Source organism: Myodes glareolus, chromosome 5, assembly GCF_982192425.1.
Source record: "Myodes glareolus chromosome 5, mMyoGla1.1, whole genome shotgun sequence".
Classification (NCBI taxonomy): domain Eukaryota; kingdom Metazoa; phylum Chordata; class Mammalia; order Rodentia; family Cricetidae; genus Myodes; species Myodes glareolus.
In genome coordinates this window covers 111,458,300-111,476,342 of record NC_142030.1, presented here as the reverse complement: position 1 = coordinate 111,476,342, position 18,043 = coordinate 111,458,300, and the positions used below count along the sequence as shown (strand labels likewise).

General features: G+C 38.9%; 1 pseudogene; it reads left to right on the top strand.

Annotated features, from left to right (window-relative positions):
- Positions 1-336: 336 nt before the first annotated feature.
- Positions 337-18,043, top strand: part of LOC125406703 (small ribosomal subunit protein uS2 pseudogene) — a 39,968-nt pseudogene continuing 22,261 nt past the window's right edge.

Sequence of the window (18,043 nt, the reverse complement as noted above, 5' to 3'; positions counted from 1 at the left end):
GCAATGGGGAAGAAAAACCCCTTAAGTTCAGTGCAGGTGGAGTTTGAGAAAAAGCGAGGTTTACGGTCGGGAGATCCGCGGTTTCCTCCGTCCCAACCCGCTGATAGAGACTCGGGGCAACAGTCTCGTAGGGAGGCGGGTTTGATCGTGTTTGACGACTGCCTTCCCTGTTCTTAAAGAGCCACAGAGTTTTTGAGGTGATTCTCGCCTAATTTTGATGGGAGAGCTCTATGCCTGGCTCTCATATGCATGTTTGGAGTGCTGGACAACCGTTGCAGTGGCTAACTGACACGGAAGTAGCCGGTAGTGGTGGCGCACGCCAGTAGGATTTGCTAAATGTGCCAGAGGCAGGCTGCGCGCGTCCTTGACTGGGGCAGCGGCAGCCAGGGCGAGTTTTCTATGCAGACCGGGAAAGCTTCTACGGTGTTCGACAAGGCCCATAAGACCAAAGCACGCGCCACAGTGGGCCGTGCCTTAGAGGTGGAGCTGTCGCAGCCGCCGCCGCCGCCGCCGTCCGCTGCTGCTGCCGCCGTCCGCTGCTGCTGCCGCCGTCACAGCCACGGCCGCCAAAAATTCAGTCAGATAAAAACATTTGCCGCCAAAAATTCACAGTCAGATAAAAACATTTATCCCCCCCAAAAATTCACATCGTCCCTTCTTCAGCAGGAAGCAGTCAGATCGATTGTCGACGCCCATTTTCCCTCATAGACTTCAGGCAATACAGGTCGTAATTATCATAATAAAAGCGCGTCAATCTGGTTACCCATATCCTAGGTAACAAAGGCGGACCTATTGTCTCAGGCAACGGGTGAAATAAACAATACTAGACTTAGAGGTTTTTTTTCATCTGAATGGGGCCTGGAGAGATGGCTCAGAGGTTAAGAGCACTGCCTGCTCTTCCTGAGGTTGCAAGTTCAATTCCCAGTGACAACTATTTGGTTTTAGACAAAAGAGGGGGACTAGCAGTGACAGCTTCCCCCAGAGAAAGGATTTCTCTTGCATTCTCTACACTTAATTTTTAATTCAAAATATTGCTGGAAAAACAACAGCGGACAGACATGCTCTGTTTGAAAGCAATTCCATCTAATTCTAAGGCCTGCTTTAATGGCACAGGCAAACAAGATTTGCTCTTTGAAACGGAGACCTACAGGTCTCTAAGTTCAAAACCAGCCTACTTTCAGTACTGATTGTGCTGAATTTTTACACTGAGTTTTTAGTACTCTTAAATGTTAATTTGGGAGGAGAGTTTTGTTTATGTTTTTCTAGAAATGCTGACATACATCTGGATGCCAGCGAGACTGACAAGAGAAATAAAGAAGAAAGATGACCCAGTGGATGCAGAGTGTCCTGCTGTGGAAGATTCGTGCAGAGGCAGCAGAGATGACCTTCTGGGTGGTGTCAAGAGCAACTGTTTCATGTTATCACCTTGAGCAACACCCTGTGCAACCTCTTATCTCTTAACAATTTTCGGACTGACTCTATTTTGCCTTTTCCTTCCTTGGGAATGGGTGGGAGCAGAGATATTCCTGGCATGCTGTGTCTAGGTGGAAGTGCTGTATGTCTTTAATTGGTGTGCTACTTGCTAGCCCAAGTGAGGAGGGACAAGGTCTTTGTGGCACAGGCCTTGGCAGCCTTGGAATGTGTATCCTCACCCCAAGTTTGGCTCTCAGCCTCAAAAGAGCTCATAGGTAATTAGCCATGCATAGCCTTTGTACCCTCTAGGGACCAGATAGTCCCACAGGCACAGAGGATGGTATGCATTGGCGGAGGGTGTGTCTTGTTTTTCTTTTCTTTAATCAGTCCACACATCATGAGGTGGGGACCAGATTGGGAAATAGTTTTGCCTTATTTCTCTTAATTAACAATAGAAGGGGGAGCTGTAGGGAGCCACCTGGAGGCACAGGTGGTCCTGCAGTTTGGAGGTATACAAGTCCATACCTGGCTTAGCCACGTGGGGCTGAGAACCCTTGCCTGCACATGCGCAGACCAGCAGAATGGCATCAACCAATCAGCATTCGAGCCTCTCCACCATTTAAAAGCAGCTGCCTCTGGGCTCTGCTTCCTCTCTCTAAGCTTTCTCTCGTCCCTGCTCTCTCTTCCCTTCCCCCAATTTTCCTCAATCGAGTGCTCCGAATAAAGACGTGATCAGGGAAGGAATTCTCGTTTTTCGTGGCGTTTATTCCTGCTGGTCAGGAAGCGCGCCGCAAGTGCCTACTGCAGCATTTGCCCATTTGGTCCTGACTATGTTTACTGTTTAGTTTGATAAGGAGAAGCATGGAGAAAGAATTGCAGAACTGTTCAAAGGAAGAAGGGCAACTGCTTGGTCAGGGAGAGTTCTGTGGTTGTTCCCAATTTCCTGTTGCTGGATGTTGACTGAGTTACAATATTCTGAAATTTGAAGATGAAGACGTTCTTAGTTTGGACAGTGACTATTTTAAAGGCCACACTTGTTTGGTGCTTGGGGAGGCAAGAATGTCAGAAATGATCCCACAGTGCTTTCCTCAGATTTTGGCCTCAGTGCTTCTGAGGGACAGACATCACTTGAGCCATGTCCTCTGAATGATAAAAAGCACTACTTAGAGTGAGTCTGTGATTCATTGCGTAAGAATCTGGTATTCTATAATTTTTTTGGAATTGAAAATCTTTGCTTCATTACATGTGTGTCTAGGTGCCCACAGAGGTCAAGAGAGTATTCAATCACATGGAACTATACTTATGGTTGGTTGTAAGCCACCCAGTGGGTGCGGGGAGCTGAACTGGGATCCTCTGAAAGACCTTAGCATATCTGAACTGCTTTTGAGCCCCAACTCCTTCTTTTATTTTTAACATTATGTTTCATAGGAGAGAAGATAAGAAAAGCATGTTTAATTTTTATTAAAATGGGTCAGGAGAAGGTTAAAAAGAGTGCTTGTCCAAGCTAGCTTGATATTCTTGTTGTGATCTTGTTTTCATTTAATATGTTCCATTAATTATATTTATATACATAGTACAAATTATGTTACCCTAGAGAAGCCTCGTAGTAAAAGCCCATAACTCTAGCTAGGTGATGTGTCCAAGACAGGACACTGACAACTTCAAGACCTACCTGGACTAAAGAATGAATTCAAAACTAACCTCTGAAGCTTAGTGAAACTATCTTAAAATAAAAAAGCAAAATGCTAGACACAGCAGAACATGACTGTAATCTTAGCAGTGAGAAGGCAAAAAAAGAATAACCCTGGGATGCACTAGCCAGTTACTAGCTGAGAATAGTAGGCTTCAGATTCGTTGATAGACATTGTCTCAAAAATAATGGTGGGAACAATCAAGGAAGACTTCTGACTTCCACAAAAAAAAAAAACAGATACATGCTTGAGTATCTTCAGACACACACACACACACACACACACACACACACACACACACACAATTTAGAGAAATTGAGATATAGCTCAAAAGTAGAGGGCTTTCTAACATAGCCAATGCCCTATGTTCAATTCCCAGTCTGAACAAAAAGTTGTGTTACTCACATTAAATTTACAGTAGTTACAAGGAAACAGCTCCAGTGGTTTCCAAATGGCACAAAACCAAGGGCAGTGCCATGGAGGGTAGAGTTTATTTGCTCTAACATGCTTATTATTACACTGTATAAAAGTCATTTCATTTGTAAAGATGATATGCATGTTTATACATGACTGTTTTTTCTCCTTTGCTAAACATATAAATATAAACCCCTTAGTCTCTTTAGACACACTTATAAAGTAAGAGAGGGGCTGGAGAGACATCACAGCCATACATTGTGTGTATACAAAATAAAATCCTTATATGTACAGAACAGCTAAAAGAAATTTGACATCATACCACTTTTAGTAACAAATTTTTATTTGCTAATGGATGAAAGATTAGAGAATTATGTCAACCAGATTTAACTTGCTTACTGATACTCCCAGTGTAGATTTTTAAGTAGGCCTATATCTGTCTGTGAAACCAGGGTACATGTCTATATTGCTAAGCAGAAAGTGATTGGGGGAAAAATAGTTACTCAAAGACCATAACTCTGGAAGTCCAGTAGGTATGGATAAATAAATAAATAAAAATCTTACATCAGTCCCCACTCCACTAATAACTGACCAATGGTCTGGCCTGGTTATCTCCTCTTTTATTTTCTAAAACTGATCATTTAAGACCCATTCAGTTTTGCTTATTCAACACGTATTATTGCACACACATGTTTCCTATTACAAACATTTTGTGGGCGTCGTAATATGTATGATTCTTTTTCTTGATGTGTTTCCTAGGTTGCTTTAAGAAATTTATTCCCATACTGCTGCATCTTGGAAGAAAATTTGTTCTTTTTTCTGTTTATTATTTTCTAGACAGGGTTTCACTGTATAGTTCTGGCTGTCCTGAAATTTACCATATGGACCAAGTTGACCTCAAATTCATAGAGATCTGTATTTTTCCATCTTCCAAGTACTGAGATTAAAGGTATGAACCACTATGCTAGGCTAAGAAGCTATTCTTTAAGGACTGTCTCTCAACAGATCTCCTGACAGACGATATTAATTTAACAATAAAATTCAGACCTTTTGATAAACACATACAACTGATCCTTCTTCCTGTAGACTCTCTATATGTTTATGTGCTAACGTGCCATAATTTATTAATAATTCCTAAATAATTACTGTCTTAGTCAGAGTTCTATTGCTGTGAATATCAAGGTTATTATTATAAAGAAAAACATTTCATTACATTAGTTTACAGTTTCAGAGGTTTAGTCCATTATCATAATGGTGGGAAACTTGGCAGTACACAGACAGACATGGTGCTGGAGAGGTGGCTAAGAGTTCTACATCTGGATCCATAGGCAGCAGGAAAAGAGAAAACCACTTGGCCTGACTTGGGCATCTAAAACCTAAAAGTTCATCCCTAGTGATATACTTCCTCCACCAAGTCCATATCTCTTAATCATTCTAAGAAGTACCATTCCCTGATGACTATCTGTTTAAATATTATGAACCTATAGGAGCCATTCTTGTTCTAATCACTCCCAGTACCTAAGACACTTGCCCTGAATATTCAGAGAACAATAAATCTTAAGTCTGCTAACCCATGTGATGTCAGTTGAGGGCACACCGGGCAAGGCTCCGCATTTGTATTTCAACTCTCAAATGTAAATAAGTGTCTGATTTGATGTCTGTCTTGTGGAATTCTGTCCCAGTTTTGTGCCTTTTATGCCATAAGAAACCTTATGGAGAAATTTTGCTTGCTATGTAAACTTCATTTACATAAATTAGAGTGCTGTCATTCACAATTTAAATGTTTAAATAATGAACTTTAAACAGAAGCACCCCATAAAATAGTCACATTTGATGAACTAATGAACATTTTGTCACCAGAAGCTCCCAGAAATATAACCCAATACTTTCCATGAGGAAAATTCATCAATTTAAATGTTGGTACCAGGAGTGGGTTACTGACTGTGACAGGCCTGACAATGTTTCTTATTGGTAGAATGTGGACTTTAGGATTTTGCATTAGAAAAACAGTTGAATGTTTTAAGTGGTGCTAAATGGGGCATACTAGTAGAAGCATGGGTGACAGCGGAGCTGAGATGCAGGTTATAATGGTGGGATGAAGAGATTTCAGAAGAGGAGAATAGGAGTAAAAATCCTAAAGATCATTCTTATAATTTTGTGGTGAAGAATGTGGCTGCTTTTGGCCCTTGTCCAAAATGACTACCTGAGGCTAAAGTAAAGAGTTTTGGATTAATGGCATTAGTAGAGAAGATGTCAAATCTGCTTATTATGGGCAGTCATGTGTTTTTTAACAGCCAGTCTTATGCAGATCTATAATGAAAAGGAGTAAGCTGAGCAAGAAGAAAATACAAGATGTACAGTTTGAGGAGAAAGGGAGCATCAGGATGTGTAATGGAAATGAGTCTGGGGGTTCAGGAAACAAAAGGTTTAAAGGAAAGCCTGGTGCTAAATGGACCTCAGGGAAAGATCCTAAATAGCATAGTTTCCAACTCATGAAAGGAAATTAAAGAAAAGTTTAGGGCTTTGTGTGATGGTACATGCCTTTAATCCCAGAACTCTGGAGGCGGAGACAGGTAGATCTCTGAGTTTGAGGCTAACATGGTCTACAGAGAGAATTCCATGTCAGCTGAGCTAAGATAGTTAAGGAAACCATCAAAAGCAGAAAGCTGGTGAAAATGTATTTGAAAAACAGAGGGAGGGGGCATGTTACAACCTAGCAAACAGCAAAACTCGGAAACTTCGGCCACAGAGTTCTGGCTTTAGACTCAAAGATGTAAGAAAGGGGTATGGATTCTCCATCTGTGACTAAAGAAAGCCAATGAGACCAGTCATATGTCTAGGGTACCCATGCCTGGGGCCCAGAAAGGCCATTTCATGAAGCTGTGAAGGTGAAGCCTGGATTTTGCATGATGTTGGACATGCCAGCACTGTAGGACACAAGCCAAGGAAAGCTGCAGACAGGGCATGGAATCAGCCTAAGAGAGAGAAGTGTGTTTCACTCGACAAAGCTGAGATGAGTTGGAGATTTGAAGAGTTCTTTAATGTCAGACATGGGGAGCAGAGTTTGGAGATGGCCCTGGTTTTAGGTCTTGCTCTGGTTGCATATTTTCTCACTATTTTCCCTTTCCTCCCTTTTGGAATGGTAATTAATATATATTCTGTGCCACTGTATGTTGAAAGTACATGATGTGCTTTTTGCTTTTGCTTTTACAGGGGCTTACAGTTAAGAGACATCCGTGATTCTCAGAAGAGACTTTGGACTTGGAATTTTTAAGCAGAGTTACTGTTATACACTATAGGAACTTTTGAAGTTGGATTGAATGCAGTCTTGCATTATGATATGACAAGCCTTTGAGTGCCAGGGAGGATATGTGGTGGTTTGAACAGGAATACCACCATAGACTCCTAGATTTGAACGCTTGGTCACCATGGAATGGTACTGTTAGGAGGTGTGACCTTGTTGGGGTACGTGTGGTCTTTGCAGAGGAAGTGGACAACTGGGGATAGGTTGAAGTTTCAAATAATTGGTCCAAAGCAATGTCTCTCTTTCTGCAGCATGCAGATCTAGGTGCACAACTCTTAGCTCCTCCATCATTATGTCTGCCTGTATACCACAAGACTTCCCACCATGCTAGTAATAGACAGCCTTTGAACTGTAAACACTTCATGATTGAATGCTCTCCTTCTGAAGGGTTGCCAGAGTCACATTGTTTCTTCACAGCAACATTGACTAAGATAGCTTCCGCATTGAATTTCCAGAACAGCAGTTCTCAACCTGTGGGTCACAAGTCCTTCGGAGATTGAACCACCCTTTCACAGGTCTCACACAACAGATATTTATATTACAATTCACAACAGTAGCAAAATTGCAGTTATGAAGTAACAACAAAAATAACTTTATGGTTAAGGAAGTGTATTTAAAACGTCACAGCACTAGTAAGGTTGAGAATCACTGTTATAGAACATAATTGTAAAACTGAGGACCAACTATGATCATAGAAATTTGCAGATATCTGTGAGGTGTGTGTATGTGTGTGTGGGTGTGTGTGTTTCTAATGAAAGCCCATAATATATTGAAGACTGTTCTCCAGAAATGTAGGGAAATATAAAAATAATTCAGGGTAATTTATGTGTAGATCATATGCCATTATCTTAGGATGTACCTCAAGTAGCAAACTATTGTGTGTGTATGAAGCCCTGATTCCATTCCTAGGAACAAAAAAATCTGTCTATGGTGGAGCATACATACAGTACAAGCACTCAGGGGAATCCCTAGTTCTGTGGGTATTTTGTTTGGAACCGTGAGTTCAAGACAAAGCTTGGCTACATAAGACACTCATAAAAACAAACAAACAGAGAGACAGACAATGATCTGCATACTTTAATATCCAAGTAGAACTCAGTATCTAGCCCAGCTGGATTCTGGCCTCATACTATTTACTCTTAGTAAATCGAATATGCACTGAATTCATAGCATGGCATTCAATGTCAGGTAATTTCTATTATGTATGCATGCACACTGAAGCACATGTGGATGGTGTTGATTGACACTGAATATGTATAGCTGACAGCGTAGCAACAATTTCCCTGATTTTACATTATGAATTTTTTTTTGCATGAGAGCTCTCCTGTCAGTACCAGAAACAAATAGATAACCACCTGGTTTATCCCTTTGACAAGTATTTCTAGCAAGAAACTAGAACTAGATATGGAATTTGGTTTCTTAATGAGTGTTTTTGACGAAGATTCCTAAAGCTTAGCCTAGGGAGAGTCCCAAGATAAATTCTTAATGACAAACTATAATCACTGTGAAGTTGTGGACCGAGCTTTGAGATTAACATGCATACCCCTGGGTCCATAAATAGCATAAGTTGTCTGCCATTAAGGGATAATTTGAGGAGAAAATCAGCCTGGAAACCGTGGGAAGTAACTACTAAGAACAAGTTCTTACCCCACTTCCACATCCTGAAGTACATCAGAAGTGTATAGGACTTATGCTTTTACATCTTTGTTCATATTCACACACATTTTATATTTTCAAGTAGCATTGCTAAAATTTCACTTTCTCTATGTGTGATGGGGCTGCGTGTGCACATGTGTCTTATTTGTATCTACATGGTTGCTTACAAAGGCCTGAGGATGACATCAATTATCTTGCTTATCACTCTCCCTATTGTTCCCTAGGCCAGGTTCTTATTGGCAGAAAGCAAACTCTGGCCATCTTCCTGTCACTGCTCCCATAATATTGGAGTTACTGATACTTCAGACCATGTACAGCTTTTTTATATAGATGCTGGGGATTTAAACTCCGCTCCTTATAGTTGTATAGTAAGTGAACCAGCTTTTTCAGTCCTTATGGTTTTAGGGTACTTATTTGTTAACACTATTCTGATGAGCTTTTAAAATTATCCTAGTTTTTATCTATGTGGCATTTCTCAAGCTTTTATACATTAAATCTAGATATTAAAAATAAGCATTATCTTTTCCATTAAATATCCGATTCTTTAAAACAAAGCAGCAGTTCTCAGTGTGGTATAGATTTTGTGTGGTTTACAGATAACATAACATATCATATTACACATCAATACATCCAAGAGGATTAGTGTTCTAGCTTCAGCCTGCCAAATTTCTTTATAAAAGTCCTATTTATGTATGTCAGCTGTGATGTGAATGGACAGAAATCTCACCAGGATACTCTTGCCATTACATTTTAAAAGAAAGATGATAATGATTTCATAATTATAAAATGACCCAGTTTCTCTTAACTAAAATGCATTTCCACTTCTGTGCATGGGTCACCATTTGAAATACAGGACTCCTTTACATTAGTAAGCATATTCTGGGATGGAGTTTGAGATACTAGAGGCTACACAGTGCATTCAAACTCAAGACAGTAAAGACATAGATTTTCAATAAAAGCATGCAATATAGAGGCCACCGCTCTCCATTATTAACAGTTCATACTACAGTGTTTTAAGCATGCAACACATTAACCCAGAATCATATATGGTGTATCATAAATAGCACTACATAAACATTCCAAAGATAAACATCATCACCTCTAATGAACAGTAGCACCATATGGAAAATAGTCTTGCAAAATAGTTCCTAGTAGCTAGCAAACTCAACTGTTGTTAAAATGTAAGTTTCTATTCGACATGGCAACTCATACTTGCAATCCTAAAATTTGGGATATCAGGAAGGATGGTCAAAAGTTCAAAGCAAGTCTCAGTTCATTCATTTAGAGCCTATCCTGGCTTAAAAGAGATCCTGTCTCAAAAAATAAAGAAATACAACCTAAGCTTATTTTAAGTGATGGTACTTAGAAGTTTTCATCCAGTTTCTTTCACTATGAGGGTAAATAATTTATGCTATGTCTGTGATACGTGGGTTCCTCCTTACTACAGTTTAAAGGATGGTACTCCCTCCCAAACTCATGTTGGCATATAACCCCCAATGCAGCATTATGAAAAGATATTGATAATTAAGTTCTGAGGGCCCAGCCTTCAAGAAGAGACCAGCTTTCTGATAAAATGATTTGGACTAAATCATGTTAAATTACACAGTATGGCTCTCCGGAAGAGGATGCAATGAAGCTGTACCTTGAAAGGAAAGTGCATTCCCTTACTGTACAATAAAAATGCCAAAACTGATAGAAACAAATTTCTACTCTTTTAAGCAATGTAGTATCTGGTGATTTCTTACATCAATATAACTGAATGTAGACATTTTTCTACTTTAGAAAACAGGAGTCCATAATCATAGTTGTGGTGGTTTGAACAGGTATGACTCCCATAGACTCAGGTGTTCTAATGCTTGGGTTATAGAGAGTGATACTACTAGGAGGTGTAGTCTTGTTAGAGTAAGTGATGCCTTGTAGGGCGAAGTATGTCACTGTGGGGGCCAGATTTTCAGGTCTTTTATATGCTTATGCTATGCCTAACATGGAGCAGTTCACTTCCTGTTGCCTGCTGATCAAAATGAAGAACTCTCAGCAATCTATCCAGCTCCATGTCCGTCTGCATGCTTTCTTGACTCCTGCAATGATGATAATGGACCAAAGCCCCAGAACTGAAAGCTAGACCCAACTGAATGTTTTCCTATATAAGAGATATCATGGTCATAGTGTTTCTTCAGAGCTAAGACAGTGGATCTTCACAAAGATGTTATGATATCACACAGATAATACATGTAATTGAATCAAAAGTTGCTCAGTAGTGATCTTCTCTGGTTAGTCACATCCATTACTCAGGATCTAGCTAACTTCTACTTTCTGACTTGGAAAATATCAGCAGGAGTTTTAAGCAACAAGGATTTATAAGGTTTTTTTCTCTGGATAGTATTGCAAGGCATTCAATGCAGTCACTTTTAGAAGAGTCATAGATAAGAGTTCTTAGAATTATGACTAAAGTTGATACACAGCCATAATATTGCTGTGTGTTTATAGAATAAATACATTTAAATATGAACTGGTAATGGCAGAATTTGCCACCTAGCCCCGAGATAGCAACAACTGTAAAGAAGATGGGCCTATATATTTGAATATAAAATTAAAGATATGCTTTTATATTAATAATTTTCTACATGCTCTTATTTTTACCATTTTTTTCCAATTTGGGGGTAATTTGTTAAGATAAATACAAACATTTGTTTAATGTCATAGAGAGTCATGACAAAATATCTTCCATCTGATATTTCAAGATTAGTAAAGAAACAATAAGTATGTTTAAATTTACTTTATTGTTGACTGAGTAATTTGACACTTTAAAATAGCATACGATTAGAATATTTTTTCTTCTAAAGATCAAATAAACTTGAAAAATACAAAGTTCTTCCATTTGACTAACTATTGTCCAATACATATTTTTACTCAGATGTGCATTTTCATTCTGATTTTTAGCCACGTTGAATGAAAAACTCATTGTCTGCTCTCCTTACCAACTGGTGGCTTAGGATTCTATTTGTCATTTCTTTATCTTATAACAGATTACAACGAAGTCAACCTATGCTTCTCATATTGAAATAAAAGTGATATGTAGATGGTAATATTCAATATACATGTATCTCTAGAGAAATGATTCATATTTTTGTAACCTTACATACAAGAGACTTGTGGATTATAGCAATGCTATTTTTCTTAGTTCTCTGGTCTTCTATTAATTTATAATATTTATTGTTGATAACATAATTCTTTATTGATTCTTGGGAAATTTCACATTATGCACCCCAATCCATCTTACCTCCCAGTCCTTCTATATCTGCCTTCCACCACTGCAGCATCTCCTAAAAAGAAATATTCCCCCCAAATTAATTAAAACCAAACAAAAGAAAAACTACCTCCCGCTCCATCTTTCTCACCTTTCCAATACCTCTTTATTCTTTAAAGTGGCACTGGGAGCTATGGTATGTCAGAAGTATTCTTTTCTGTCTAATCAGCCCCCGACCCTGCCACAGATGTTTGTTGCAGTAAGTTGTTGGTCTGGTTCAAGATCTCTGGTTTCTGGCATACCACCATCGCTGAAACTTCTCCCAGGACTTGCTGTTGCCCCAAGTCATGGAGATATTGCAACTATTGTTCCTCAGTACCAGTCCCTTTACCCTCTCCAGCAAGTCAAACATGGGAAAGGAAGTGACCCTGGATGGTAGCTAAAATGGCCAATCCAGACTGCTGGGACAGCTCCCCTCAGGTGAGTAGTGGAGCTAGACTTCCTGAGCCAAGCTAATGGGGCCAACCCATGCTTAGGAGTGGGGCAATCTCTCTGAGTGAAGGGGAGGGTGGAACAGCCCTGCCTAAAACCCTAAGACAGTAGATCCTCACAAGGGGTGGGGCCAGTTCTCCTGCTGCAATGCAAGGGGTAGGTCCAGGTTTGCCAGGGCCAGGGAAGGGTGAAGACAACTCAGAATGACACTTTGGCTACAGGAAGCATGCCTACTATGACTCCCTGTGATAAAATGACCATAGACATCAACTCAGACCCCCTGGTTGTTATAGGGCCATGGACTCAGCATCATCCTTGGCTTGGATGACTCCAATGATGCATGTGGCAGTATAGACCACTTAGATTAGACTCTGGTGGTGACACATGATCACAGGTTGTGGCCTAGACTTAAAACATCCATGTGACCTTTGGTGGCAACATGGATCACAGACATCAGCTAAAGAAAGACCCTGGACCCAGACATGGTCCCCAGCAACAGCCTGGGCCCAGATGTCACCACTGACTGCATCAAGTGGCAACACATACCATTTAAATTGGCATGGGCCCTGCAGCAGCATAGCCTTTGACACCAACATGGCATCAGGAGGTGGCTAGATCCCTGGCATCAGCATAACGTTCCATGTTATTAGGAGCTACAGACAACAACGCAAATCCTGGCTTCAGGTAGGCCAGGGACCCAGATATCACCTTACACCTCAGCCTGGTCTTGGACATCACTATGGCCCGAGTGTCAGTCAGCATAGTCCTCAGAAACCAACATGAACTCAGGTGGCTGAATATACCCCAGGCATCTATGATTTTCAATGGTTACTGAAGCTATGGGCACCATCACAGATGTTGGCTGCAGTAGGGGTACAAACCCTGACATGGCCCTTGGCTGCAGCTTGGGCTGAACATCACCCTGGTCCTGGGTGGCAAGCAGGCTACACACATCTGATGTAGGTGGGTCATCTGTCTGTGTGTTACTTTCATTGGTTATTAAGGAAACTGCCTTGGCTTTTGATAGGACAGCAGCTTAGATAGGCAGAGTAGACAGAACAGGATGCTGGGAGAGAGAAGCAGAGGCAGGCAGACGCCATGGATCCAACTACCAGGTCAGACATGCTGAATCTTTCCTGGCAAGCCACCACCTCGTCGTGCTATACAGATTATTAGAAATGGGTTAATCAAGATATGAGAATTAGCCAATAAGTGGCTAGAGCTAATGGGCCAGTCAGTGTTTAAAAGAATACAGTTTCCATGTAATTATTTTGAGTGTAAATCTAGCCATGCGGGAGCTGGGCGGGACGAAAAGCAGGCCTGTTTGCCTCATCACTACACACATCTGTCTGTCACTGCCTTTAATTCTTCAGTTTTGCCTCTTCCCACATCACGTGAACCATTCTGCTTCTCATTCTCCCTCATTTCTCTGTTATGTGTTTGCTCATCATAATGGCAAATGCTTGGCCAGTGCTGCAAGGTGCTGAGCAGTTCCATGGATGTCATCAGTCAACCAGCACTGTGAAGACCAGACTGGCCTGTGCATGTCTTTCACCCACCTGGGTTCAGTGGCACCAGGAGACCTGTGTGTGCCTTTAGGCAGCACAGACTGTGAGGACCCAGGCACTCCTGTGCAGGTCTTTCATCTGCCTAGGCTGAACCAAATTACAATATTCCTTAAATATGCAACATAGTAAAGAAATTTGTTAAATATTTGTAAGATCATTTTATATCAAGTTGAATTTAGAAAGCTAGAATCTTCATACATTTTTATTATCTGAGATCAAATAACTAATCTGTGATGTGTTGTAAAAGACAAACTGTTTTAAATACTAGAAATGCTTGTTTATTTTGCCTGGTAACCTTAAGTGTAATTAATACTCGGCCTTTACCTCAACAAAGACAGAAAATGGGTCCACATTACCTTAGACCAGACTCTCCAAACTCTAGGCCAAAATATACCTTTCTTTTTAGAAATGTATTATGTCAGATATCTTCATTCTGGGGATGCAAGGATAACTAATCTAGGTAGTTAATAACATGTTGCAAATGGCTGGTGATTAGTTCACACTTCCATGCATGGGGCAGAAATGAATAGGTCTGGAAAAGTGTCTAAATAACTACATCAGACCCAGCAAACGGCTTCATCTCTGTAGGCCTGGGGGTGCTCTGTGCTGGACACTTCTACTAAAGGTTGCGGACCCAGTGGCATTCTGCTGGCCTTCATCCAAACCTGAGGCTAAAATCACTAAACCAGCTTAAATTCATCCCTTGACTTCTGCATGTATCTTATAGTCTCTATTCATGTCTTTATATTTTTCTATGTAGTTTAGGGTAAATTTTAAAATGTGGAAGATATATATGATGGAAAGGAAAAAAATTCTAATGAAAAATTCAAGAACTACATAAGTAACTAGGTAATCATGTTTATAACCATGTATATAATCATGTTTATAAACTTGATATTACCAATATTAGGTCTTCATAATTTGATCTATACACACAGCTTTGTAAGCTACGTTATACCACTATATAGCATCATGTAACTGAATGTATAGGTATGAAAAAATGGCAGCAATTAAAAAATTCTTTGAATTCCCAAAGAAAAAGATTTGTTCAATATCAAACATTAAATGAATCTCAGGTTTCACTGACATCACTTGACCATATGAATTGTGTGGCTTCACTGTGGCCTTAGAAGCTCAAGTCATCAGAGAGAAAGGAGCCCCTGTTGAGGAAATGCCTCCATGAGATCTATCTGTCCAGCATTTTCTCAATTAGTGATCAGTGGGAGGGGGGACAAGCAATAATGGATGATGTCATCCCTAAGCTTGTGGTCCTTGGTTTCTATAAGAAAGCAGGCTGAGCAAACTGTGGTGAGCAAGCCAGTAAATACCTCCCCTCCATGGCCCCTGCATTAGCTCCTGTCCCCAGGATTCTGCTCTGTTTGAGTTCCTGTGTTGACATTTTCTTGCAGTTTCTTACAAAAATCAAACATTTTTACCTTGTGAGCCATCAGTCTCACTCCAATTTACTCAAAATATTTGAAAACTTATGTACACACAATAGGTTAGTCAGTGTTCTCTAGAGCAGCACAACATATAGAATTAATTTCTCTCTCTATATATATATAATTATTTAATTATATATATAAATTATTTAATTAATAAAACAAACAAACAACCAAATCCCCTCACCAGGGTGCCTGGTCTTTCAAACTTTAGTTAATTTCAGATGTACTAAAGTTGACAACAGAAAATAGACATTATACAAAAGAACCTCATATAGATGTTTTGGTGGTTTATGTATAACTGCCAAAATTTTGAAGCAATCCTGATGTCTTTAGAAGGTGACAGATAAATTGTGATATACTAAGGCTATAAAAATATTTACCACTAAAAATAAAAGTACTATTGATTCATGAAACCACATGGAAGAAGTTTAATGAGGAAGTTACAAGTATTATTATTTTAACCATATGACTTTCTATAAAAGGCAAAATTCCGGATATAATAAGTCATTAGTGGTACCCGAAGTGTATAGAAAAGGAAGAATGAATAAGCAAAGCATAAAAGGCATTTAAGGTGATTGCTATATCATTAGACATTTGTGCAGTATCAGGGATGAACTCTAATGCAAACTATGAACTTTATTCTACTATGTGACACAATAGTTCATCAATTTTAAGATATAAGTCACTCTGGTACTAAGTGTTGGTAACAAGAGAGGCTCTACATACTCTGATTAATTTTTCTGTGAAAGTAAAACTACACTAAAATTACAAAACATATTGCAATAGTTAACTTTTATCAAGTTGAATGGACTAATGGATGCTCAGAGAGCTCATTAAACAATGTACCCAGGCATGTCTGAGAGTGTTTCTGAGTGAGATCATCATGATTGTATTCCATTTGTTCCCCTGGGAAAATGTGAACAAAGACCTATTCATCCCATCCAATTAAATGAATTATATTTTTGTGAGGCATGTATTTACTATTTTCAGGATTTTATTTGTAACTATTTTAAAACCCTCACTTTATATGTCTAATTTTTAAGATCTTATTTTGTATTTTTCATTTTTCTTTTGTTAGTTTAAGAGATTATCCATCTGATTTATGTTTCAAAAGGACCTACTTTATTTCACTGATACTTTATATTATTTTTCTTTTTGGTTTCAATAATTGCTTTCTTTATTTTAATATTTATTTCCATCTATCAATTGCTATTGTTTCTCCAAAGCCATAAGGTATATCGGAGTGACTCCTTTTTTTAAGTATGTACTTATATCTCTGACCTTTATTTTTTGGATTGCTTTCATTATATCTCACAGATTTTCATATTCATTTAATTCTAGGAATATCAAACTATCTTGATTTCTTCTGTGACCCTTTCATTATTTGATACTGCGTTGCTTGAGATATATGAGTTTATGTTTTCTGTAGCTGCAGTTGCTGTTGATTTCTAGCTTTACTGCATTGTGGTCAGAGAATTCAAGAGGTTATTTCAACTTTCCTATAATTTTTTGAGACTTTCTTGGAACCCTAATATGTGATCTATTTGAGAAAATTCCTTGAGTTGTTAAGAAGCATATGCATTTTGTAGTATTTGGATGCAATGTTCTGTAGATATCTATTAAGTCTGTTTAATTTGTGATATCATTTAACTCAAATGTTTATGTTTATTATGTTTAGTTGACCTGTCTAATATAATAATGGGGTACTGAAGTCACCTATTATACAGTGTGATTCATGGGTATAGCAATAAATAATTAGGTATCGTTTAAATGCTACTACGTTCACTTAGCAGAATAATAGTAACAATTTCTCCTTTAGGGCCTATGACCTATCTACTTGTAGGTTTGTGACTGCATTAAGAGTGTCAGGTGTATATTATGTATCATGAGTGAGCCTTAGTGCCAGTCAGAAAGTGGATAGTTAAAATTTCTAAACACAAAATTTTGTATACATAAAATCCAAAGGTAATTTTGTACAATAATTTTTAGTGCACCTTAATTTCAGCTGTGACATAATACATGGTTTCAAGTTGGGAGTTTTCCATCTGCTACACTGAATCATCAAGAAGTTTCAGATTTTTAGTAGGAGGCATTTGAGATTATAGACTTAGGGGTAATATACCTGAAATTTAAAAAGAATATATTTGTTTCTTACACCATAGTGGAAGATCTATCTTGTCTCTGTTCCTCTACCTGAACATGGCTCTTTTGTACAAGCCAGAGAGGTCATGACTTGTACAAAATTACCTATGAGTAAGTGGTTTCCTGTTGGCCCTAGCTTCCCCAATCACAGGAGTTTAGAAAAGGAAATATTTTCATAAGCAAATGGGTAGAAGGTCTATAAATCCATCCACAATTAGTAACTGTTTTTCTAGGTTGTTAGGGTAACTTGCTGTAGACCAAACAGGAGTGATGCAATATCTGCAGCTCTTCAGACTAATCCTAACCATCCAGACAAAACATGTTGTTAAACTATACCTATTTCACAAATAGGAAAACAGCAGCTAGGATAATTCAAAACTTACCCATTTTATATTTCACCAATATATCTCTATAATTTAAGTGATATCAAAAGCTTGAAATCACAATTTAAGTATGGAAATGAGGAATGCAAACATCACCGTTAGTCCCAGCACTCTGATAGCAGAGGTAAAGGAACTCTACGAATTCATACAGGCTATCCTGATGTTCACAGTAAGTTTCAAAAAGACCAAAGATGCATAATGAGAACTTGTAATGAATAAACATGCACACATATATACATATATGTACCTAAACATACATAAAATATAATTAATGTAATATATAATACA